At 40.4% G+C, this 26,861-nt stretch overlaps 1 protein-coding gene across 9 annotated transcripts in view; it reads right to left on the bottom strand.

Annotated features, from left to right (window-relative positions):
- The window catches only part of PITPNM2 (phosphatidylinositol transfer protein membrane associated 2), a 428,296-nt gene extending 402,788 nt beyond the window's left edge, over nt 1-25,508 (bottom strand). For all 9 annotated transcript variants that reach the window (XM_082258328.1, XM_082258333.1, XM_082258336.1 and 6 more), the window contains exon 1: nt 25,426-25,508. The gene's annotated coding sequence lies outside the window, so the exon portion shown is untranslated. The remainder of the gene's footprint in view (nt 1-25,425) is intronic.
- Between the last annotated feature and the right edge of the window lie 1,353 nt (nt 25,509-26,861).

Below are 26,861 nucleotides of genomic sequence, written 5' to 3'. Positions count from 1 at the left end.
TGAAAACCCCTGATCCATTCATTCAACTGCAAATACATTTATAGAAGCACACAATGGTTTAGGGCTTCATTCAGATTAAAAATAAAACTCTTGTATTGAAACAACTGCCTGTAAGGCCCCATTTTACACGGGGCGGACTTCGCCAGGAGTCTGCCTGCTCAGCGGGGAATCTGTCCACTGATCCTCAGTGAGCAGGCGGATGGCTTGTTTGTGTCTTCTTCGCTTATGGGAGGTTGGATGTACACTGACCGCCTGTCCATTTACACCCGACTGCCATCTGATCCAATCTGCCTGGTGGATGGGGAATGGATCCCCATATGTCTGGTTTTAGCGGAAAGGATCGGATGTCGTTGAGTGTCAACGGAAACACATGTTCTTTGACACCTGCTGCTCCACAAAGGGCAATGGATGGTCCATGTAAATACCTGAAAGGGAAAGGGGCCTTACTCAAAAGTCCAGTTTGGTTTACCTGGACTACGGAAGTATACTACTTTACCTGAATATTTATTCAATCCCCTCCTGACAATTCTAAAAAACATGTCTACAGATATTAATGCTCTAAGGCCTCATGTACATTGCAGCTGGTAAACTGACGTTTAGAAGCATTTGGGCGTTTTTTCAGCAGCCCCTGAACTCTATTTAATGTTATCTTATGGGTACATGTACACTCAGGCGTTTATAGTAGTTTAGAAGCATTTTTCTGAAATCAAAAAATCGTAGTCAGGACGTGGTGGTATTTAAAATGCTGAATGCTTTTAACAGCATGTAAACGCGGTAACTTGTGTTTATAAGCATTTTCGTTTATAGGCGCTTTGAATGGGAAAACATTTCTGACCATAAACGCGGCATGTAAAGTGGCAAAACAAACGCTTTCCAGCTGTCAGGTTCCAGCGTTCAGAAGAGGTTTTAAAACGTCCTGTGTACATGAAGCCTAACTCAATAAACTAGGCCCCCCCATACTTACATTGTCCTACCTGATAGCAGGTAGGTCATGCAGAGTAGCATAACGTCTTTGTTAATTTGTTTGGATTTTACAGAATAAACTCACTGTTCAAGGTGTTATCTCACATAGCAGCAATAAATCATTATTATTGGTCCTTGTGTGACTTGTCTGGTGGGCAATTTATCCTATATTCTCTTAATAGAAAATTGTGGGTTGTTTTGTAAATGCTAATTCGTTTTTAAAGTAAATCTGATGACAACACCTTCCTTTGGTTTTGGAAAGAGTAGGGAAGAGTTAGAGCCTCTGTTGGGTTTTTCCTGTTTGTGTCCCCATTGCAGAAATTCAACATCTCCATTTGTCCCAGTAACCATCATTTCTAGGACATTTCTAGGACTTCTCTTCTACTTTTCTATTGTATTATGAAAGCAGGAACTCCCCTCCTCCAGCCATTCGCTGCAGCGGCTGATTGAATGTTGGTTTTCCAGCAAGACCGTTTGACAGAAGCCGGTTTAACGATCTGCTTCTGTTAAACATGCAGGGCTACACACAGATCAAAATTCGCCCAGTTCCTGCTGAACCAGCCAAATTTCAGTCTGTGTGTACCCAGTTTTACATCCTGTTGTGTGCGCGAAAAAAAAAGAAGTAAAGGAAAATCCACCCAATGGGACACATGGGTCCAAAATGAAAAGGTACATTTAAAAGCCCCGTACACACGCATCGATTATTGGCCGGGAATTTTCGGCCAACGTCCGATCGACCGATTTTCGGCTTGTTAGTATGATGCTTCCGACAACCGACTCCGACTTTTCGGCCAAAAAAAATCTGGTGTGCAGGCTATAAAATTTTTGTTGGCCATCAACACAACGGCTTTCCGTCAGTCAGTACAGATTTCGGCAGACAAAAATCTGATGAGCAAGACTGGGCATGCTCAGAGAAGAAAAACACACAGGGAAAGTAAACCAGCACACGACATCACTTCTGAAGTAGATTTTTGTTGGCCGAGAAAATTCGTGTGCAGTCTAGGCACATTCCAACCAACAAAACACCACTCTGGAAAAAAGTCGGACGATCGGTCGGCCGATAATCGTTGCGTGTGTACGAGGCATTAGCTTTATATATACACACCAATTTGTACTAGTTTCTAAATCTTCTATGTCAATTTTATTTAAACTAAGATAGAACACAGAGTACTATGACAAGGTTTATGCAGCATTTCCCACCAGGCTTTCCACCAGGACAACCAGGCAGTAGCTGACCACTTGTAGTCTGTCTGTAACTGAGGGTCCATGCAAAACCAAAGGATCCAGAAACAATTAGGAGGGGTGTGCCTCCTCTGATATGTACAGCTCTGTGAATGTTCAAAAACATATGCACATTTGCATTTTTTTGCAAGTATTCTTGTAAGATGCAGTGCTTTAGAAATAAGTGATTCCTGTGACAATCAGGCTTAAGAGTGCACACAATAGGGCTTTCAATATGACAGGGACACTTGACTTAATAACAGTATTCTGAAACAGCTGTGCCACTTTGCTTAATGCTGACACTTTATAAAGTCCAACCAGTAGGAGCACTAGATAATACTACAATGGAAATCATTGTCTTGGTAATACATAGGCAAAACAATAAAATCCATAAAAATGTCTGTCAGCCATACACAGAGACAGCAGTAAATTAAGGTGGAGTCAGTAAAAAAAAAATGAACTGTAAATCACACACAATATAACTCCTTGGAATGTTTGCCAGCCAACAGTTCAATGCAGAGAGAAATAATCACCAGAAAAATGGGGCTTGATTTTTACTTTTGAACAAATAAAACTGCTAACGTGAACAGCTGTCTCTATAAAAATACAATTAAGAATTAGTGCTGGTTCACACTGGTGCGATTTCTGATGTGACTTGAGTCACACAAAATCACATGCTAGAGGAAATCACGTTATTTTCAATAGTGCAAATTCACATCAATGCAACAATTTTGGAAAGGTTCCTGTGCTACTTTGATGCAATCTCAGTGCGAATCGGCTCCATAGAAAATACTAACCACATCCAAGGTGGCATCAAAGTGGCACTACATAATGACATCAAAAGTGCATTGCAGTATTGTGAACCGAGCATAAGGGCAAAGTTCACTTGAAAAAACAAGTTCAGGGAAACAAAAGTGCATTTATTATTTCTTGAATCATGGGTGCAATGCCAGGATCCTGCAGCCTCTTAGTACACTCCGATATGAGCAGGCAGTTACTGAATGGCAGGAAGAATCAATGAACTACAAGGATGCTCACCAGTGCCCGCATAGTTAATTGAAAACAACAAGCCATAAGTCGCATCGGCTGACGGTACATGTAGTCTATTTATTTACAGGGAACTGTGAATGAATCACACAGCCGTGAGGGCAGAGCCCTGCATAGTCATGCGGTTTTCGAATTGTGACAAAAGGTGCGGGGAGAAGATCTGCATACCTGCTGTCACAGAGAGGAGAGAGCTGGCAGCGGGAGGTAGGTGGATAGGAGCATCTTACATGTTACACCCTAAATATGGGTGTAACATGTAACATGTTCCTAAAGCTAAAAGTATCCTTTAAAGCAGTTCTATTGTCACAGCATACACTTCCATTTTAGAACATCAGCATTGCAATAACAATAGTTTTTTTTTTTTTTTTATAATCAGAATTTTTTTTTATTGTGGCAAAGAAAAAAATATACTGTACATAAAGTAGTTACACATACAGCAAGGGGAAACCATGTTATAAAAGAAGAATACAGAAGTAAAAGGAACACTTTACCCACTAGATCAAAGTTCTTTGAAAGATGGGGGTACAAGAGTAGTAGAATACATACCCAATGTAAGAGTACAACTTGGCACCAGATTATAAGTCGAAAAAAACCCACAAACAAACAGAATCTAACAGCAAGAGTAAGTATCTCTCTCCTTTTTTAGGGAAGAGAAAACCACGGCCAACGGGCCGGTGCACAGTGGAAGATTATACTTTTCCATGAAAACAAGGAATCTCGGAGCTCCCTGTACAGGAACATAATTTACGAGTTTTTACTCACTTGCATATGATAACTTGTTAGGGGACATACCTGCACACACACACCCAAATAGGAGGAATAGTAGATGCGACACACTCAAACTTGAAATAGTCTTTGCATGATCAACTGAGCTGGAGCTATTTGAGGGGATAAGTGTCTAATTAACCTGTTCTCTCCAATTTTTCATAGAAGGGATGTTTGGGAAAAGCCAAAGTCTGGCGTTTCGTTTTCTGGCAAGGTAGAGCAGTTGAATCACAGCAATAATTATTGGGGGGGGGGGGGGTAGTCTTTGTCTATTGCTCCCAATAAACAAACTATAGGGTCCAATGGGACCTTGATCATATACACTCTGGAGATAGTATCAGTCACTATATAATCTGGAGATGGTATCAGTATCGGAAGAGTTTAGGACATCGCCACATCAAGTATATAAGTGTTCCTTCTTCACCACAACATTTCGAACATATAGGCGAGTCTCTTCTCTCCCAAAGATAAAGCTACGATGAAGTTCGGTATGCTCTGTGCAGCAGAAATAAGTGGTACAGTTTATGTGAAGGTGAGACCAAGATGGATGGAATGGATTGAAGGCATGTATCCCATGTTTCGTCATCCATGTTACCACTCCCAACCTCGCCTGCATGGTAGAGTGGTCGAGTCTTGTATTGTTGTTGTCAGAGTAGATTAAATTAGCGAGATCCTCCCCTTTTTGCTAGGTTCAGTAAATACAATACTTAGAAGTGGGTGTTTAGACAACACTAAGTGAGAGTGATGCTGTTGAGCCTGCAGTGCATATAATACAGTTATATTTGATAGTTCTATACTCCTATGTTGTGAGTGCTGCCTGTCTTCTGACCATCACTTTCCACAACGTTCTGGATTCCCTGCATGGCTTGCAGCTTCTCCTCTATTTACTTTCAATTTCTAAGGACTACATATCCCACGATACCTTACTGTCTGCACGCAATATTTCCTGTACTGCCTCCTGAAACTCCTTCTCTCAGCACCTCTATAGTTCAGACGGCAGGCTCTGTAAAATGCATGACACAGCAGTGCCTACTCACAGGACACAGTGAATGCGTGTCACAGAATTCAAAGAAGTAATGTGGAGGGAGAAGTAAGTTTACTGTACAAACATTAAGATCAGAATAATAGGAGTAGGCTAGAAATAATTAAAATACAACATGGAAATAATCAAATGATTTTCCATTTTGACCATACATATGCTTTAATAGCATAACATACATGTATTTTATTTGCAGCTTTCCAGTCCTTAAAGAAGTAGGGCCAAAGCTTTTCTGGTCCTACTTCCCCTGTGGGTCACTGGATTTATTGCATTTAGTTCTGCACTCCTGTGACCCATATTAAGCTGATAGTGGGCTAAAGTCCATGGCCAGCTGACGTCACTCAGCCAGTCCAAGCTCTGCAGAGATCCCAACTTTAATGTCTGGATCCACTCAGATTTCTGGCTGGCAGCTGGCTCAGCCTTTCAGCATACCACTCAGAGCCTGCACCAGCTGCTCCCACCCCCTGCACAGCAAGGCACTCCAGTGAACAATTTCTGCAGTGCAGAAATAATGCCACTTTTAAAGCTGTGAGTTGCAATGCAATGCCACACCAACACTTTTTAGTACCAGAGCAGTAGGATGCTGAACCCATGCAAACAATGCAAGAGAACAGCGCAGCATTAATATAGATCACTTCTCCCTCCATGAGCGACTGGCAGTGGAGGAGAGGGAGGGAGGAATCACTGGAGCATTAAGGAGTGAAATTGTCCCCAGGAACTGCTGAAAACAACATACTTTATAGGTTTTGCAAAATTCTGAATTAGCAAATCACCTTTCTTCATTTTCTTTCTTGGAGGCAGGAGTTTTTGTAGGTGTGGGCCCTTGGCCAGGATAGCTCCCAGCCTCTGTGCTGTCAGCAACCCTCTGCATGGTATGAGGAGACACCTGGCATGGGAGAGGCACTTAAAAGTATTTACTAAACCCAGGAGCCTGCATTCACTATATCTGGTCTCTCACAGTACACAGAACATGGAAATGCAATTATTTTAGTAAATATAGACAGCTAAATACCTTTTCTCATCAGCAGTATATAGCAGTCTTGTGATTTCTATCAGTTCCTGGTGAAGCTTGTAGGAGGAGTTTTTATTCTGCACTGAGCTGTCCTATGAGGCTGCAGGGCTCCTGGCCCTCTGTCTGGACAAAGCTGATTGGCCCTGTGCTGATCACATGCACTCTCCAAAGAAAAAAGAAAAACACTCTAGCAATACACACCAAACTGAGCATGTGCAGACTGTCTCCAAAGGTTCTGTCTTATCTGGACATGTATTGGAGTCATTAGAAGAGGAGGAGGATCTGTGCATAAACGATTAAACAGCCTTTTTAACACAATGCAGAGGATTAACCCCTTAGGTTCCACAGTGAGTATACCAAGCATGCTTTATTGCATATACAGGCTGATTTTACTGTTTTGGGTTTAGTAACACTTTAAGGTTAATAGGGAAAGACTTGGGAGAAGTTAAAATGTATCAGAAGACACTGAGGGAACCCTGTCAGGTAGGCTGTACAGGGCCCATGATTTCTAATGGATTTTAAATTACTCTGGTCTTGGCATGCAGTAAACATAACACTAAAGTGGACATGAAGGAAGCTCTTTATTCTACTGTCTGGTATTACAACTTCTAAATTATTAATACACTCATTATGATTTCCAGCTAATGCAAGTATGTTGTCTTTAAAAGCAAAGAGTCACTTACCGTCAACTATGCTTCCTATTTGCAGGGGTTGGGTTGTGAAAACACAAACATCCTCAAACAATGTCAAACCTCAACCACTCTATTCCTTATTTACAACTATATTGCCTTTATAGAACAAACAGGTCTTACTCCTACGCATTCCTCTTTAAATGTTGTAACTCATTACAATCATTCTGAATCCATCTTATATTATTCTTCCACGAGAACCAACGAGAAGGCACAAGGGAGACTCTAAAGTCATATGGAAGAAGGTTCTATGATCTGAAGAGACCATCAGGCTAAACACCATATTTGGTAGAAGTCAAACGCAGCACATCATTATAAACATACCATCCCCACCATGAAGCATGACGGTGGTAGCATCATGCTGTGAGGATTCCTCTCTGAGGCAGGCCCTGGAATGCACATGAGGGTAGAGGGAAGGAATACAGCAAAATACAAGGATATTTATTGCACAGTATATAAATCACTCTGCAGTCATCTGTTTTCACTTTGACATAAAAAGTCAAACTTTGTTTTGGGTAGATTGAGAAATTAGGAGCAAGTCCTTCCAATCTAGCACAAACCCAACAATGTTAAAGGAATCCTTTACCTTAGAGAAATATGAAGGCTACCATTATAGACCACCTGCTGTAATACAGTTGTCCAACTCTCTGATTTCAATACATTCTGAATCATTGTTTGATCAAGTAAAGCCAGAGCTCCTGCTCTGCATGTTTATTGTAGGTAGTGATCCAGAAAGAACTGATGTTGTTGGACAGCCAGATGACTGGCATTTTTTAGAATGAAGGACTAGCACTGGTAGCTTACATATTTCTCACAGTCCAGTTTTTTAAAGTTTAAACAAATGTAAAGTAGCATTAAAACCAAAAGCAAACATTTATTATATTTCAGCTCATCGATTCTCTGATGTTATGGCTGCATTTGTTTTCATTTTTAAGCTTTCTTTCCTTTATTTTCACCAAGTGATCCGGCCAGTCTGTTTTTCAAAAAGTACAAGCTTTCTTACAGAGCAAGATGAAGTGGTAGAAGCAGGCAGTGTTGGGGTAGTTACTCAAAAAATGTAACTAGTTACTAGTTACTTCTGTAAATTGTAACGAGATTACTTTACTAGTTACTGCATTTGAAAAGTAACTTCACTACTTATTACTTTACTTTCCTCTTTCTTAATTGACCGTGTAGAAGATACATGACACTCTTTCTGCATAGAGTTTATTGTATAAACACTGGCTTTGGGAAACATGAGAACAAAACCTGAAAAGAAGGAATAAAACATAAAATGCAACAAAAAGTCATAAACTTCATCCCTCTCTATTCTTCGAAATAACGATTGTATCGCACGGCTTGGGTAACGCGTTCCTATAGCCTAGTAAAGTAGTGTAGTTACCTCCTATAGCCTAGTAAAGTAGTGTAGTTACCTCCTATAGCCTAGTAAAGTAGTGTAGTTACCAATATTAGTATTGTAACTAGTTACGTTACTTCGTTACCAAAAAAAGTAATGTAGTTACTGTAATCAGTTACTTTGTAACTAGTTACCCCCAACACTGGAAGCAGGGTGCCTGGGTTCGTAGCAGGAAAACACATCTTTCATTAAAAAGCAGCACATTTTAAGATTCTCTACAATAGGCCTGGCTATGGGGCAAGCAGTATAACATGGAAACCTCAGTGGAGTGAGAAATCAGCGACATGAGACACACAGCAAACAATATGGCAACAGCCAGCAGCCAAAGGTGCAGCAGTAAGGTATGACCAGGGCGCCAAACAAGACTGTGGGATGGATCAAAACAGTGGCGTTCTTGGCCACCATGAGGCTGACAGCTGTCAGAATACGGAGATGATGTTGGGAGTGGGCGTGGCATAGCATATTTTAAGGGCCCGCCCCCTTTGTCTCTTACAGATCACTTTTATTTACAGGGATGCTTACAATGATAAGCTTTTATTTATTTATGTAAAACCTATATCCCCAAAAAAAAAAAAAAACTGCTGTAGCTGCTTATAAAGTATTACCTGGGGTTTGGCTTTATTTTATTGTATATAAATCTGCTTTTTTTTTTTATTAAACACTTCCCTCCCCCAGGCTCACAATGCTGCTGTCCAAATGTGCCCCTGTGCTCCTTCATCCAGAGTGGGGGCACTCTAATACAGGGGGTGTGTTACTAGCAAGATCACCAGGTGAAAAACAGAGGGGGAAAAAAGCCTAAAATAATGCAGCCACCACATTGAAGGACTGGTAAGCAGCAATATCTTACATTTTTGGCTTTGGGTTTAATACCATGTTAAATTGGATGTAAACACCATTAATGAAATTTGACCTGGGCACATATATCTGTAGTGTTTACTTATATCTCTCCAAAGCCCTAAGTCCCAGGTCTTTCTGCTGCTCCGTTCCTCTGTTATGAGCATGACAACTTCTGACAAGCTCTCCGACAGGAGATAAAAGCAGCTGGAAATTTGTGTCGGGTGGGGGTATAGAGATAGATTAGCATAGAGCTAGTCTATTCCCAGCACAGCTGTGCATGTGTCTTCCGTATGCAGGTTTTTTGGCACCTCAGACCAAGACAAAGTGGGATTTTTTGGGCAAGAAAGTATGGATATTCTTAGCGTAAAATATAACAATTTATTTTGAAAAAATCTTTTAAACAGTGCGTATATACATGTGTGCAGGGTTAAAGGCCCTGTGGTGAAGAGGTGATTAGAGGTTAGAGGTTTTGTGACATAGGTAATATGGTGACTATAGAATATCTTTCTCTGTATTCCGTGCTTGGTCACAAGTATTGGATTGGACAGAGAAAGCATCCGTAATATCCAACGTGTTTCGGCTGCAAAGCCTTTTTCAGGAATATCACAATATCTGAAATTACAGCATAAGATTATTTCAACACACCAGCTCAACCAAGGATGAATTTCAATTGGGGCGGTGTTTGTAAAAAAAAAAATTTTCATAGTATTTTTTGCCTTTATCCATGCATGAAGATTTTCTCCTCTGGTCCTCAAATCGCAACAAGAACCAGAAGGTGCTGCTTCTAGAGATAATATGTGGTGGTTAAGTGGTGATCAGAAGAATGGTATGTGCTGTGTAGTATTGTCTATTACTCACATAGGGTATTGCTGAGTATTGCAGCCCTGCTGGATAATTCCTGCAGCTTGCTGTGCTCTAGTCAGAGCCGTCACATAGGGTATTGCAGAGTATTGCAGCCGTGCTAGATAAATTCCTGCAGCTTGCTATGCTCCGGTCAAAACTGTGTGTTTCAAGCTAACATACATATACAATAGAAGTATAAAAGTAGTGACAATTTCAGCAGAGTAAAAGTGTATTTCCAAGTCAAGCAACTTTTTGATGAGGCTTGTCAAGAAAGGAAACTGGCTTGTTATTAAAAAACTCACTTTTAGGTTTGATCACTCCGGCAGCGCTTCAGCAGTGTGCTTGTCTTTCCCTCTTCAGGAGGGAACTGGCACTCTGCTTCCTATTTGTAGAGGCCCGCGCATCCTCCACCACCACAAATCTCTAGAAGCAGCACCTTCTTGTTGCGATTTGAGGACCAGAGGAGAAAATCTTCATGCATGGATAAAGGCAAAAAATACTATGCAAGTTTTTTTTTTACAAACACCGCCCCAATGGAAATTCCCCCTTAGTTGAGTGGGTGTGTTGAAAAAATCTTATGCTGTAATTTCAGATATGGTAAAGTCCTTGAAAAAGGCTTTGCAGCCAAAACGCGTTGGATATTACGGATGCTTTCTCTGTCCAATCCAATACTATTGACCAAGCACGGAATACAGAGAAAGATATTCTATAGTCACCATATCACCTATGTCACAAAACCTCTAACCTCTAATCACCTCTTCACCACAGGGCCTTTAACCCTGCACACATGTATATACGCACTGTTTAAAAGATTTATTTCAAAATACATTGTTATATTTTACGCTAAGAATATCCATACTTTCTTGCCCAAAAAAACCCCACTTTGTCTTGGTCTGAGGCGACAACAAACCTGCATTCAGCTTATAAGGGATGTTGGCAAACATATATAATTCTGGCCATTTAGAGAATCACAATTCTGTGCATGCTTCTTCCTTCCTCTGCCTATGTGGAGGTGGGGTGTGTACTTTTCCTCCAATCAGCTGTCACAGAGTTAATGCCAAGACTCTACACCCAGTGCTGGAACAGGAAGGAAATATTCTAAAACAATGTTCACTTTCTAGACACTGTAGAAAGCTGAAGACAGCAGATATACAAATAAAACTTATGTAGGGAGATTTGTCTCATCTCTGTGTATCATCTGAGGCTGTTTACTTCACTGGATATATGTGAGGGTTTACATCCACTGAAACCAGAAACATGTCCTATTTCCAATAGCAGGAGACATGAAAAATGGATGAGATCACTGATTGCTGTTATTTTTGTAGCTGTGTTCTAGCTAAGCTCCAGATACTTTCCAGCCCTGCACTTTGTAAACATTACTCTTTTTTTAGGATTCTTCCAATGTTTAAATTATCAGTAGTGCCTGAAGATGATATGTAGCTCCTGGAAAACTCAACTTATTACAGCAGGTTTTAGAGAACATGTAATCCTTAAATCATTTCAATTACTCTTCACTGGTTTGAATTTGTGTTGAAATACAGCCGCCTTCCAAGCACTGGGTTCCTGGCAGTCTGCTAGTCCTGCAAAGGGATTCAGAGTTTCTGGGCACAGTAGCATCCTCTGCCCAATTAATATTGCCCATTGCAGGGACTGACAGTCATGGCATGGTCTTGTGGTACTTATGTCAGCTGCGGGTATTTCTGTGGCTGTGCTATCCAGTGGCATAGGTTGTCAACAGTGGGAATAATAAGTGATTTCAGGTCAGCAGGGGAAAGGATAAAGTATTGGTATACTTCACATAATCAGAAATAAATGATACACACATATATAAATCTGAACCCTTGAGAAAGGGGTGTTTACTAGGGCTGCAACTAACAATTATTTTCATAATCGATTAGTTGGCCGATTATTGTTACGATCAATCGACTAATCGGATAAAAACCTACAGAAAAAAAAAAAAAAGTTGGTGTATAATTTAGTTAATATTCTTGAATATCTATATGCAGTGGTAAATATAAATATCCAGCTATATAGTTGGATATTTAATCCACTCTGAGACAGATATGTGTATTATTAGAGGTTTAAATGTGGTACATATCGGACTCGGAGATCAATATTTTTAAAAGACCGAAAACACGGTTTTGCAAAATTTCAGACCGGATTGATAAATAATATTCGTGACACACTCCCTTATCAATAGGCAGGTAGCTTGATACAAGCTCCGTGCACCTGCTGTCACTTATGCGCCCCATACACAAACTACATTTTTTTTTAGAAAATTTTTAAAAACATTCATCTGATTTTCTAACCATTATTCTATTCGGTGTTCGTTGTCAACCACAGTGCCAGGTAAATGTGAAGGAGCAGAATAGAAAACTTCTCGATCAAACGAATCTTCAAATAGTGGATGTGGTTTTTTGCTCAGAAGTTATATTCATTTTAAAATTGAATGTTAAAAGCAAGTGGAATTTTCAAACAACACTCGTCCATTCAACGAATATAAAAATAATTTTTGTACAAATATAGATGCAAATATTTTTGTCCAAAAATCCAATACAAGTATGGGCAGCAGAAGAACTTTAGTAGCTGCAGCATACTTTTTTTTTTATCACCTGTCATAATGGGGTTAAAAAAAAAAAAATAGTAAAAAAAAAAAAAAAAAAACAGCAGATATCGCTACTATAATATAATTACAATTTCTACTGTAAAAAAGTGAAAGTATTATATCTTGTATCATGTATATGTATGTATATAAAAAAATATAATAAGTCGTAAATGCAGGATATTTAACCACTTAAGCCCCGGAAGATTTTACCCCCTTCCTGACCAGGGCCTATTTTGCGATTCGGCACTGCGTGACTTTAACGGACAATTGCGCGGTCGTGCGACACTGTACCCAAATTAAATTGACGTCCTTTTCTCCCACAAACAGAGCTTTCTTTTGGTGGTATTTAATCACCTATGCAATTTTTTGATCATGCGCTATAAACAAAAAAAGAGCGACAATTTTGCAAACATAACAATATTTTTCACATTTTTTTATATGAAATCCCCCCCCCCCCCAAAAAAAAAATGTAAAAATCTGAATTTTTTTTTTTTTTTTAAATTCGTTTAAAAATCAGAATTTTTTAACATTTTAGGCTAATTTGTTTTCTGCTACATATGTTAGGTAAAAAAAAATTGCAAAAAGTGTATTTTGATTGGTTTGCGCAAAGTTATTGCGTTTACTAACTAAAATTTTTGTCATTTTTATTGTTTTTTTTATACGAGTAATGGCGGCGATCTGCGTTTTTTTTTGCGGGACTGCGACATTGTGGTGGACAGATCGGATCCTTGACTGACATTTTTGACACTTTTGGGGGTACTAGTGACATTACTACTGTAATCAGTGCTATACATATGCACTGTTACTGTAAAAATGACACTGGCAGGGAAGGGGTTAACTTTATTTGAGAAGGAGGGGTTGAGTGTGTCCCTAGGGGCGTGATTCTAACTGTGATTGGATGTGGCTTGTGATGTAACAGCAGAGATCAACGGTCCTACATAGCAGGTCCGTATGATCTGTGCCGTTACACAGGGGAGAATGACAGGCGGCTTTGTTTACATTAGCCGCCTGCCTTTCTCCCGGTGTCCGCCGGTCACTCGCGCGCGGGGGGGGTCTGTGAGCGAACGGGAGCACGCCTCCAGCGGCGCGCGCTCGCTCCCTAGAGCCTCACAGGCTAGCGACGTAGACCTACGTCACTTTACCTGTGAGGGGCTGACCGCCGACTTAAATCGTCATTAGGCAGTCGGCAAGTGGTTAAACTAGGAGTCAGACATGAAGCTATATGAAGGGTGGAGGGGGGAAAATAACATTTTTATATTAAAGTAGTACTAAAAGCTGAGACTTTTTTTTTTTTTTCATGGATTTAATAATTTTAAATATAATGCACAATACTAGTAAACTTTTACTTTAAATGTAATTGTAATGCCTTATATCACCTCTAGTCTATCGGCCTCCTCCTTCTCTGGGTTCAGATGCTGATCTTCCCTGCACAGAGCCCTTAAAGTGATTGTAAACGTTTTTGTTTTTTTTTAACAATCTTGCCATACCCTCTCTGTGTAATGATTTTTGAACAGAGCAGCACTGATTCTCCTCTTCTGCCCCCAACTATACAACTATTTTCATAATCGATTAGTTGTCGATTAATCGATTAGTTGTTTCAGCCCTAGTGTTTACCCCAAAAGTTTGGTTCACAACTCTCATTTTCCTTTGCCTGCTGTGCCACTGATAACCTTATGTACCATTCTGTATTTGCTATGTTTGTTTACAGTACTTTATGCATATGTGTGTGTGTCTTACATCTGACTCTGTACCATTGCAACATGGTTTGTATGTGTTAGCAGTTTGTGCCCTTTACAAGCTATTTTCCTGTACTCTACATGTGCACTGTAACTAGAAGTGTACCAAATCATAGGTTGTTTCGATAGAAAGAAAAAAAAAAAATATATATATATATTTACACACACACTGGCTACTTTATTAGGTACACCTGATCAATTGCTTGGTAACACAAATTGCTCTAATCAACCAATCACATGGCAACAACTCAATGCATTTAGGCATCTATACGTGGTGAAGACGACTTGCTGAAGTTAAAACCAAGCATCAGAGTGGGGAAGAAAGGGAATTTAAGTGACTTTGAAAGTGGCATTATTGTTAGTGCCAGGCACACACACACACACACACACAGTATATATACCGTATACATCGATATGTGCAATGAGGCCAAGAATAGCACCCTGTACAAAGCACATGCAGACAGCTGCTAGCATCAGTTGAAAACCACACCAAAGCATAATGCTGATGCTGCTAAGAAGGATGCACCTTGAGATTAAAATACAAATTTAGTAGGCTAGAAGAGAATGGTTCTTTGTACTTTGTAAAGCACTCTATATTCTGGTGCCATGAAATAAATATCAAGTGTCACTGAACAATATCCTTATTCTACCAAAACAATCCAATCCATACACATCCACTACTTAAAGTACAATTTAAAGCAAAGTTTTTTTTTTTAGGATAAAGCGGAGAGGGATTAGAACATCTGCCAGCTTTTATTGCTGTCTGTGCCCCATAGTGGAGATTCGCCCTCTCTATTTGTCCTGTTTACTATTATCATTTAAAGTGAAAGTAACAAAAAATCCCAAATTTTGGGTTGTTCCTGGAAAAGTAATAGAGGGGAAATTTTCCAATGGGGACACCAATTCTGAGAGATTTTCTTATTTTTAGTGATTTCCTCTTATTTTCTGTTTGGTTATGGGACAGGAAGTGAAGAAAAATCTCTGCAATGCGACAAAGATGGTGAAAAAAATGTGACAGAGTAAAACCCTCCCTCTATCCAAAATGAAAAAAAAAAAAGGTTTTCAATATAGTTCTACTTTAAAGTGGTTATAAAGCCTTAACATTCTTTTGACCTTATTGCATTCCTTGCATTAAAGTGGTTGTAAACCCCATTCATGAAATCTGACCTATGCAGACATATCTATAGTGTTTACTTCTCTCTCACTAAAGCTTTAAGTGCCGTGCCTTTCCGCTGCTTCGTTCCCCTGTTATCAGCATGATAACTTCTGACAAGTTCTCATAAGATAAAAGCAGCTGAAAATTTAGGTCGGGGAGGGAACTTAAAGATAGATAAGCAGAGAGCTGGTCTAATCAGACTGCAGCTCTGCAAATTCCTTCATTCCTTTGCCTATGTAGAGGGGGGGGGGGTGTGCCTTTCCTCCAATCAGCTCACACACAGTGTTAGCCCAGATGCCACACCCACTGCTGGAAGAGGAAACGATTTGTTTATTCTCTGTGCATCATCTGAGGCTATTCACTTCACTGGGTATATGGAAGGATTTACATCCACTTTAAAGAGGTTGTAACCCTTAAGAAAAAATGAAAGAAATCCTTTTCCCCTACAGAAGTTTAAACAGCACCATGTGTGTGCTGTATAATGTATCCCTCTCTAAGCTGTAAAAAACCTGGGTTAATCCAGCCTGTTCCTGTGTCCCCCCTGTGTGTGCTGACCATGGTAATCATGGCTGCTGATCCATGATTACCATGGTTAGGTTATGTGCCTCTGTCATCCCACTGCTCTCCTCCATGCCTTTCAGCGGCTGTGTGTTAGCCACCCCTCCCCTCCTGTCGCTATTAGTAGCTGGCAGTAAAGTTAAATAAAGATTACTGCCAGCCCCTCTTTTTTATCAAGCCATCCTAGACAGTGTAAATGCTTGTATAAAAAGATGCCTCTAAATACCTTATCTCATATCTTTTCTGGACGTTCACGTGACCTCTGGCCGCCCTCCTCCTCCATCTAAGGGCTACAGCGGGAGGGGCTGAGTGGAAAGCACAGAAGTCACATGACCTTCCTGCCTGACATCAGAGGCAGATCTCAGACTCTCTCACTGTAGCCCTTAGATCCGAGGAGGAGAAGGGCTGGAAGTCACCCTTATACTTACCCAATTTCATTCCAGCGATGTGCACGAGAGCAGCAGCTCTCTCTGCTCTCTCCCTTCTCATTGGCTTAGACACAGCAGTGGGAGCTATTAACCTAGGCTGCGCTCCTGATTTAATTATGTTGCTGTTTCTTGATTGGTTTTACATTGTGTTAAAGTGATTCTAAAAGGTAAATTGAAAAGAAAAAAAAAAACGTTATACTTACCTGCTCTGTGCAATAGTTTTGCACAGAGCAGCCCCAATTTTCTTCTTCTCGGGTCCCCCACAGGCGCGCCTGGCTCCCCCCACTGAGTGCTCCCATAGCAAGCCGCGTGCTCTGGAGGCACTCACTCCCGAGCCAGCTCTCTGTGCCCATTGACGCACAGAGCACGGCTTGCCCCCGCCCCTCCTCACTGGCTGCTTGCAGAAGGTTTTTACCTTAATGCATGGAATGCATTAAGGTAAAAAGACACTTGTACCTTTAGAACTACTTTAATTTAAAAGGCAGAAATAGATTTCCACTTGGTAATGTTTATTTTATAGCAACGACAACTGAACTGGAAAGACCATAAAGGTGTGCAGTATCTGGCAAATTTCAAAGGATCTACAAGCATGGAAAAAAAGTTCAGGTATGGAACAAAGCCAATCTATAGCTCTCCAGCTGATGCTAAATCCTAACTCTGTATGATATGTACACATACAGGGACCTGTAGTTTCACAACTATTGAGCCACATACAGCCCAATTTTGCTGCAGAACTACAGCATGTACATCCAAGTCCTTAGATACCGCACTATACAGGTTGGAACATTAGTATAATCAAATTGGGTGCATTAATTGATTGCATGACATTTGGGGTATTTAATTGTTGCAGTCTCGGAGGTGGCTCTGATGTAATTATACGAGGCGTCTTTACAGCAAACTTGCTAGATAGAGAAGCTGCTTGCAGGACGCAGTCTGGGATCAATATACTAATTTACTAGGCTAGAATATGCTGCTAATCAGCTACTGCACTTCAGCAACCAGAGTCTCTCAATCAGCTGCTGTCATCTGGCTTTCACGATTCACACTGATAGATTTCTAGATCTACAAATTCACATGCAGCAATCCTGTATGGGAAAGGACAATCTAAAAATTATCCCATAATTAGATACTTTATTTTTTTCCCAGCATAAGTAGAGCAAAAAAACTGTACTCTGGCCTTTAGATATCTTTATCTTGTCAGATTTTCTAAGGCTTTGCAGCTAAAGAGCAGTAAAGGATGCAGCCAAACATGAAATGTCATTGCATCCTCAATGAAAGTGTCAGCCTTTCCTAAGTAGGAAACCATAACCCACTTACCCAGCACCATGGGAATTATCTGACTGGGAAAAGCTGTCAGGAGTTACTGCGAAGAGTATCCAAATCCTAACGTGTTACTGCATTTATTTGTGTCACTAGATCTCCTTTTTTTAAAGCATTTAGTGAGTGATGACATAATTTGTCGTTGGGTTCTGGACATTTCCACTGCTGAAAATCTACAGTTGACAGAGGGATAAGTAATGAAACGCATCAACTTAACACTACTGCCTAGAAAAGTCATATAGAATCTTGGTCAGCCAGTCTCCCGAAATACAACACAAGGACCAATTATGGGCATCTCATTGCCTCTGAATGTATTTTAACCAATAGCTGGATTCTCGAACTCTGCAAATAGTACGATAAAAGAAAAAGTATCTATTTCTCACAGTATATGGGCGACGCACACTGAGAGAGCACGGCCAGAAAACATGCAGCATTACATTCGTTTATTTAGGTCCACTGTTAAAAAACACTGAAATGTTGAAGCATTTCAGATATTTCTGAGAACTGTATTCTATATGGCCTCGTGCCCACTGGTTTATTTTAAATGCTGTTTCTCCTAACATGAAAATATCAGCATTAAAAACTCACCTAAGCTGTGTTTTTTCAAACCAGTTTAGGCGAGTTTAGAAGCATTTGGTGTCTGGGCACTTATTTAATTAATTGGCCAGAATTTTAATTTATTCTGGACATTGAAATGAATAAATGCTAAAGTGCCAAGCGTGCCTAGCGTTTAGGCACGTTTAGAAGTGTTTGGCATTTTTATGCTCAAAAGCTCCTCTCCTAAATGTGATTCTTCTGCGTTCAGGGGAGGAGCATTTTACTGCCTCTAAACTCTGCTGTGCCTAAAATCTGGTAAAAGCCCTATGTGTGCATGGACACGTAGGCTTTTTTTGAGTTGGGTTCAGGAGCTTTGGCAAAAAAATGGCAAAAGCTCCTAATCATGATTTCAGGCGGCCTAGTTTATAAAACATGTCCAGTGAACAGCATATGTACAAGCCATACGTGGTCAGGCAGTTTTCCTTACCAATCATTTTTATTACAGTTATAAACCATACAGATATAAAACCATACAATAGAGTATAGAAAAGTACCGGAACATGATAACATTAGTGACATACACCATTGGTTGCTATGGAAACGGTAATTTTGGGCTGTGACTATAATTCCTAAAGACAAGAGATATATCCTCCGAAAAGGAACTGCATGACCAGGGGATGCCCTCATCTAAGACAAGGGGTCACCCAGCCATGAACTGATCACAGTAGCTGGTGTTTGTGTTTGCACACCAACCAACGGTCCTACATCGCTCCCCAAGCTATCAAAAGGTAAATAAGTAGGAAGAAGAGAAAGAGGCAAGCAAAGAAATAAAAAATGGATGAAGGAAGAAAAAAGGGCACTAAGAGGCGAGCCTCAGATCTAATGAGGCTGTCCACGTCAGGTAGGTGATCAAGGGAAGCCTATCCTGCAGAATGGCAGAGAGGCATTTTTTTCTTTAAAAGGGCCAAAGATAGCACCGGAGATTTCCAAGGTCTTGCAATCGTTATTTTGGCTGCTGTAAAAATGAATACTAACAGGCGTAAAGTTGGTCTTGGGGCACACCAACAAGGTGTCCGGGTTAGGCTGTATAAATTCATCCGGTAGGCGCACAGAATGGGGTATAAGGAGGAATCCTCCCTGTTGGAACACTGTATTCTGTCAGCGGTACCTGCAGTTATCAGAATACACTGATCAGCGGCTCAGCTGATTGAGTGGCTACAGCTACTCATCGGGGAAAATTTTCAGTGTGTGGGACTGCCACGTACTGATCAAAATTTAGCTTGTCTCTGCTGAACTGGCTGAATTTTGATCAACACAGGGCCAGCTTAAAAGAGAAAATTGATTTTAAAATAAATTATCTTTTACTTTACAGCCATTTACCATAACACAACCAATGTCATATGTAGGATTATTGGTGACAAATTGAGAATGCTTTTGTTACTCTACTTTTAATATTTTTTTTTACTTGAATCTGCTAACATTGTCCAAAGTACAGTGCACCAACCAACACAAGAAAAGAGAACCAAAAAAATATTTGATAACAGCAGGATGATGGACGCAGGAGTCCATCCATTGTCAATGTTTCATTAAGCTGGATACACACTATATACAATTTGTCTTTAGATCTTTTCCTTTAGATTTACCAAAACCATATAATATGATGTCAAACCTAAACCCTTTCAATGTGTATGCAATCAGGCAGGCCCTTGCACTACATAGTGGAAGGTAAATCTAAAGGAAATCTACCAACAAAAGTTGTATAGTGTGTATCCAGCTTTAGTCTCTGTTCTGTACCCATGGGTGGGGGACCTCTGCTGAGGTGAAATACATTTTTTTTAACAGGTAATTGAGGTGAAATACATTTAATAGCTAAGCATGGTCTCACGCTATGGTCAAGGAATATGAAAGTATGTACTAAGCCATCCAGCTCAAACAGACCCAGCAGTGTTTTCTACTGCCTGCCAACCATCACAATAAATTTGGGCTTACAGGGCTAGGGGTTTAATGTATGATCTCCCATAGTTTTTTCAAAAGCTGGTTCTGGGTTCCTCCTAAGCAGCAAAATCATTCTGGTGGGTCACTGGCTAATAAACAAAGTGGTCAAAGAGGATACGTTTGTGGGAAAACATTGGGCTGTAAGCTCTACTGGAGCAGGGACTGATATAAAGAGCTTTGTCTACTCTGTAGGGCACTGTAGAATGTCGGAAATATATAAATAGGTAATCAAATAAATACCGATCCAAAATACATAAATGCAGCTAGCTTTATCTTTTTCACTTTTGTGGTGTCTAAAGGCACAACAACATTGGTTATCTGCTCATTGTATGAACTAGCTCTTGAAGTCTACATAAAAAAAATACACAATAAAGAATTATATAAAATATACATAACCATAAAGAAATAAAGCCATTCAGGCCACTGAAAAAATAATGATGTTAAATATTGATTATCCCCTATAGACACAATTTTATCCCAGCTATTTATAAACTATAGCTGACATTTAATTAATTATAGATTAAATCTCAAGGGCCACCAGTGCCTCAAAGCATGAATCTATAGACCTACATTAAGTAGTACCTGGTCCTACTTTGCGTTGCTTGATGTAAAAGTGAGAAGCAAAATGCTATACTTACAATAGAGCAGCGTACTCTGCACAGGAGCCAGCTAAGGCAGGAGGGGCTATGTCGTAGAAGAGTATACACCTATGTCATCTAACAACCTGGGCACCTGTGTCAACAGCAGCCATCTCACCGCCGTCCTGCTCGACAATGCGAGGTGCGCACAGCCACAGCTTTATAGATAATTTACAGCAAGGATACAAAGGTACATGTGAATAATTCAGCAGGCAATTAGAGCAAACGCATCAACAAAACCCTTTAAAAGCCAATCGAAAGTATAATTAGAGGTTTCAGCTTTAAAACCTCTGCTCGCTTTTTCCGCTGCAATTGTGCGCTGAGCGCTACTGGACATACAGGCAACACTGATCTTTCAGAACAGTGGAGGGAGTGGCACAGGCATTAAATGATCTACTTAAGCACAAATGTTGACAACACTGTATGAATCAAATACTGAGCTGTTCCTGCACACAAGCATTGACATCCTTTACTTGATGAGACAGCAAAACGACACAGCAACCTAAGATTAGCACAAACAATATTGGGACATAACGGTCACAAAGCCCTTACATAAAGCTGAACTCTATGCAGATTTAACACATTAATACGGCTCTGTAATCATGAATACATCAATAAATTTATTTTTAAAAAACAGTTTAAGTACCTGAATATGACCTGGTATCAGCCTCTTGCAGTCCCTGTATAGCAGGGCTGGAGTGTAAGAGGAAGAAGCCGCACAAGGAGCTAATCAGTTTGTGTGCTGATAAGAAACCTGCTAGTAGGAGGAGAGAACAGGCTGACAGACAAGATGAGCTCACCGCTGCACTGCTTCTCCTTTCACTGTGCAGTCACAGGCTGGGGGAGGGACAAGGACAACCTAGGTTCAGAATGTGATGCTGGGCATCAGACTGAGGACACCTAGTGGCAGATAAACATACTGCAGGGAAAATCTCTAGCTTGAATGTGAATATTGATCAAGTCTAATGAAAAAAAAAAAAAACAGCGCGATTTAAAACATTGGCTAGCTACAGAAATCAGATGTTACTCAATTGCCCTCATCCCTGTGTCTTAGAGTGGGGCAAGCAGCCACTGTGATAGGTAGTGAGGGGAATTTTATACAAAAGTGACACTCATAAATAAAAAAAAGTTTTAGCAGTGTGGAGAAACCTATGTTACGAAGCTTTCTCCTCACTTCCTGTTCCAGTGACACCATGTACACTATATTGCCAAAAGTATTGGGATGCCTGCTTTTACACGCACATGAACTTTAATGGCATCCCAGTCTTAAGTGGGCTACACACTATAAGAAAATTGGGCGAACAATTGTCTGATTTTCCTCGTTGTTTGAGAGCAAATCGGAATCAATGAACGACAATTTGTACGAAAATTCTCCTAAGACACAGGCTTTTTTTTTTTTGTTTATTGTTTCTGATCATGCATAGTATTTCTTTTCTGATTTTTCTTTCAACAAAAATCCTACGAAAATTGTACACATTAAATGAAAATTGTTTGTTTTTTTCCCGTATGAGAAAAATTTGGGAGTTTCTGTGCCTTCTAGAATTTTCGTACGAAAATTCTGAATCGGCTGTAGAAAATTGTGTACACACTAAACGAAAATCATAGGAAAATTCATTGGATGAAAATGTTCGCCCAATTTTCTTATAGTGTGTATGAGCCTTTAGTCCGTAGGGTTCAATATTGAGTTGGCCCACCCTTTGCAGCTATAACAGCTTCTACTCTTCTGGGAAGGCTGTTCACAAGGTTTAGGAGTGTGTCTATGGGAATGTTTGACCATTCTTCCAGAAGTACATTTGGCCTGGCTCGCAGTCTCCACTCCAGTTCATCACAAAAGGTGTTCTATTGGGTTTAGGTCAGGACTCTGTGCAGGCCAGTCAAATTCCTCCAGCCCAAATCCGCTCATCCATGTCTTTATGGACCTTGCTTTGCGCACTGGTGTAGAGTCATGTTGGAACAGAAAGAGGCCATCCCCAAACAGTTCCCACAAAGTTGGGAGCATGAAATTGTCCAAAATGTCTTGGTATGCTGATGCCTTAAGAGTTCCATTCACTGGAACAGAGGGGCCAAGTCCGACCCCTGAATAACAACCCCACACCATAATCCCCCCTCCACCAAATGATTTGGACAAGTGCACAAAGCAAGGTCCATAAAGACATGAATGAGGGAGTTTGGGGTGGAGGAACTTGCATGACCTGCACAGAGTCCTGACCTTAACCCAACAGAACACCTTTGGGATGTATTAGAGCGGAGACTGCCGAGACCCAGGCCTTTTCGTCCAACATCAGTGCCTGACCTCAAAAATGCGCTTCTGGAAGAATGGTCAAACATTCCCATAGACACACTACTAAACCTTGTGGGCAGCCTTCCCAGAAGAGTTATAGCTGCAAAGGGTGCGCCAACTTAATATTGGACCCTACGGACTAATGCTGGCCATACACTAGCCGAAAATTGTTCGAAAATCTGTAATTTGGTCAGATCGTTCGTCCAGTTAATTGGAACAAATAGAAAATCGTTTTTAACTTTTAAGAGCCGAAAAATCGAAGGAACCATTTGGAAAATTCTGCCGAACGAACGAAAAACTGAAAGGTTAATGTGTTTCTCAGCCGAACTGTTTGCACTTAAGTACTGTATATGTGACAAACTGAATGAAAAATGTCCATTGAACGATTTATCGTTCGAAATTCGGTCATTACATGATAGCATGATCGTCTGCTCTCACGGCCAATTTTTTGTTTTTTTAAAATGAGTTCAAACGATTGTATGTCGAGCTTAAGACTGGGATGCCATTTAAGTTCATGTGTATGTAAAGGCAGGTGTCCCAATACTTTGGCAATATAGTGTGTGTATGTGACAATATGGTGCAAAGCAGAAGTCAGAGAAAATTTCTCAGTAGAAACACAGACAGCAACACAATCCTGGGAGAGATTCTAAGCATAGAACTAGAACTATCTGCTGGCTAAAGCCAATTAGCATGTAGACTCTTTTCCCCTCCAATGGGAGAGGCGCTAATGCAAACAAATCCCACTTTGTGGAAATGATCCCCCATTCTGTCACTCAAATAAAAAACAGCAACATTCAAACCTTCATTTTCTTTGTGTCTCTGCTCAACCTGTACACTGTATAATGTCTGATGAGAGCACAGCTTACCTAGAACACATTGGGAGGGAGACTGCATTGTATCATTGGATTAAACGTAAACACTTTCAGTTTGTATGCAATCAGGCAGGCCCATGCACTACGCAGCTAAAAGGTAAATCTAAAGGAGATCTAACAACAAAAGTTGTATAGTGTGTATCCAGCCTAAATCTGTATGGGGGTGGTTTTATAATTATCAGTCAGCTACCGCACCTGCAGGGCTCTAATAAGGAAATTGGCAGGGTCTGCATCCCTTTAGACGTGTCTTTCCTTTGGCAGTATCTCACCAAAAAAATACATTTTTTTTTTTGAGGGGATGCTCAAAATCTGATTTGTATTTTAGTGAAGACTTCTGGGAAATCAGTAAGCCAATCACATAAGCAGGAAATGACATATCTGGGGGGCGTTCTGTACACCATCTGTGTACAGAGCGCCTCCAGGTTGCCATATTGCACTGCATTTTATAGAAAATTGAAGATTGAAAGGGAAAGGTCATTTTTATTAACATTTAAAGCGGTAGTATCCCGCTTTTTGACACTTAACTACAGGTAAGCCTATAATAAGGCTTACCTGTAGGTACAATTAATATCTCCTAAAACGGCACGGTTTAGGAGATATTTGCAGTGCATGCAGCCGCTCATGCGAGTGGCGCATGCGCTCTGAAGGTCCGGCGGACCTTCAGCTTTCCTTGCCGGGAGCTTTGCATGCGTGGGAGTGACGTCATCGTGGTTCCGGCCAATCACAGCGCCGGAGCCGCCGAACCCGGAAGAGACGCAGAGGGATCATGCCAGCGCCCGCAGCGGTGTCCGGGGGTCCGTGTCGGGGCTTTCGTTTAAGGTAAGTAATACATAATGAGCTAGTATGCGATGCATACTAGCTCATTATGCCTTTGTCTTGCAGGTTTTTTTTTTTTTTTTACAACCGCTTTAATTACAATATGACTTATGTCACAATTGTATACGCTATATTCATTTTTTTTTTATTTTTTCCTATTTTTTTCCCCCACAAAAGTGGAGTTCCCATTTCAATCAAAATTGCTCATTGTTCTACTTTACTGTATAGGAAAAACTACTGTAATATACCAGATTACCTATAGTAATAGTAGATATTAGCAATAGTTCAAAGATCACAAATAATAATAATGTAAAAGACAAGTAGCAAACATTTTTTAGTATAGACAGACAACGGTATCCAGTAGTAGATACACGAATGCCTACACTGTGATTAATGCTTGATGTGACCTCTCAATAAGAAATAGATTTTACCACCAAGGAAATGTAATTAAATAGAATTATTGTGAAATGTTCCAAAAATAAACTCCACATGAATGACAAATAACAGGCTTTGCAGGAAGACTATCTGGAAATAGCACACCAAATAGATGCAATCTGGTTACAGCACATGTCCGGCTGCACAGGCAAGATAGATCTAGAAGACCCAAAGAAACAGGAAAAGGCTGAGGATGTCAGTTCCCTGGCACTTCATGTGCTTCCATTATTAATTACCTGATGATCCCTTGGTCTTTAGGTGCAGTAAGTATCTGCCCAAGCCACCGCCATAAAGGTTCCCGTCATCCTGTCTTCAACCTGAAGGAAAGAGAGGGATAGAGACACATCATTTCTACTCTAAAATCAAAACCATAATTATTTCATGCCATTAATCTCAGGGCTACTGTCGTTCATTCTAAAAATAGATTTCAGAGGAGAAGAGAATGGCTATAAACTGTCATTTCCATTGTTTATGTATAACCAGAACTGCTTGTATACTCTTCATGTTTAAGTCCTATAATAAGTCCTTTTCTATGTCCTCTGCCATTCTACACTGTCAAGCAGATGACACCCCTATTTCCGATCACCTTTCTGCCTCCAGCCTGCTTATAAATTATGAATCTGCAACATTATAGGGGTGAATTGCATGTGACAAAGGAACAGATGAACCAGGTAATAGTGAAGTCCTCTTCTGTCTATGCAATGTGACAGATCTATGTAAACCAACACATTTTAATAACAATTAGACCCCTTTCACAGGGGCGATGTCCATTCTGATCAGCAGGGAATCCATGAATAGATCAGTTGATAAATTAAAGCTGAATGGAAAGGATGTCACTTTTGTCACATCTGTGTCTGTTCAGTTTTTTCCTCTCTGCGGCAATTAGGCCTCATGCACACTGGACGTTACATACTTGCCAACTGTCCCGTTTTTGCAGGGACAGTCCTGGCAAATAGGAGCCTGTCCTGGGTAATTTACATTGTCCCTGTAAGCGCCCGTCAATCGGGCTGCCCGTAAAAAAAATGGTTTCGGCCCGACATCGTAACGGCGCATGCACCGTTCCGACGCCTGCCGGGCTCGGGAAAGCTTGTACAAGCTTGGCCGGGTGAGCGCATGCGCAGTTACGTAATGGCGCCACCTGGTGCCATTAAAACCTAATTATACCAGATATAGTATAATTAGGTTTTATCATACTTATTTACATCTTGCACTTTATTTATATTTACATATTAAATTTTTTGTATGGTCACACCTGAGCACATTTGACACTTTAGAATTGCAGGGAATTGTGATGAGAATTTTAAACTTTAGGCAGAAGTAGTGCAGCTAAATGGGAGAATTATTCCAACTCTGCTACTTTGGCCTTAGGTTTGAAATTCCCTTTCAATTTCCTGTAATTCTCTCTTTATTGAGTAGACCCTATAATTTGATGATAAGTAGGCGGAGATTAATTGTGCTGAGTGGGAGGAGCTTCAGGGAAGTGGTTGTGGTAAGTAATTGATAGCTGTGCTGGAGAGTGTCCCTGGAATTTTTTTTCAAATGTTGGCAACTATGACGTTATCAAAACGTCAGAAGAAAGCTGGAGCTGTAGAAGGAGTTTTTCAGCTTTTTTGCAGTAGTGTTTCAGCGTTTTTTTTTTTAGATTTTTTCAGCTGTAGTGTTTTTAGGCTTT

The sequence above is a fragment of the Pelophylax lessonae genome, assembly GCF_965119305.1.
Source record: "Pelophylax lessonae genome assembly, chromosome: 1".
Taxonomy (NCBI): domain Eukaryota; kingdom Metazoa; phylum Chordata; class Amphibia; order Anura; family Ranidae; genus Pelophylax; species Pelophylax lessonae.
This window is presented reverse-complemented; position numbering and strand designations above follow the sequence as displayed.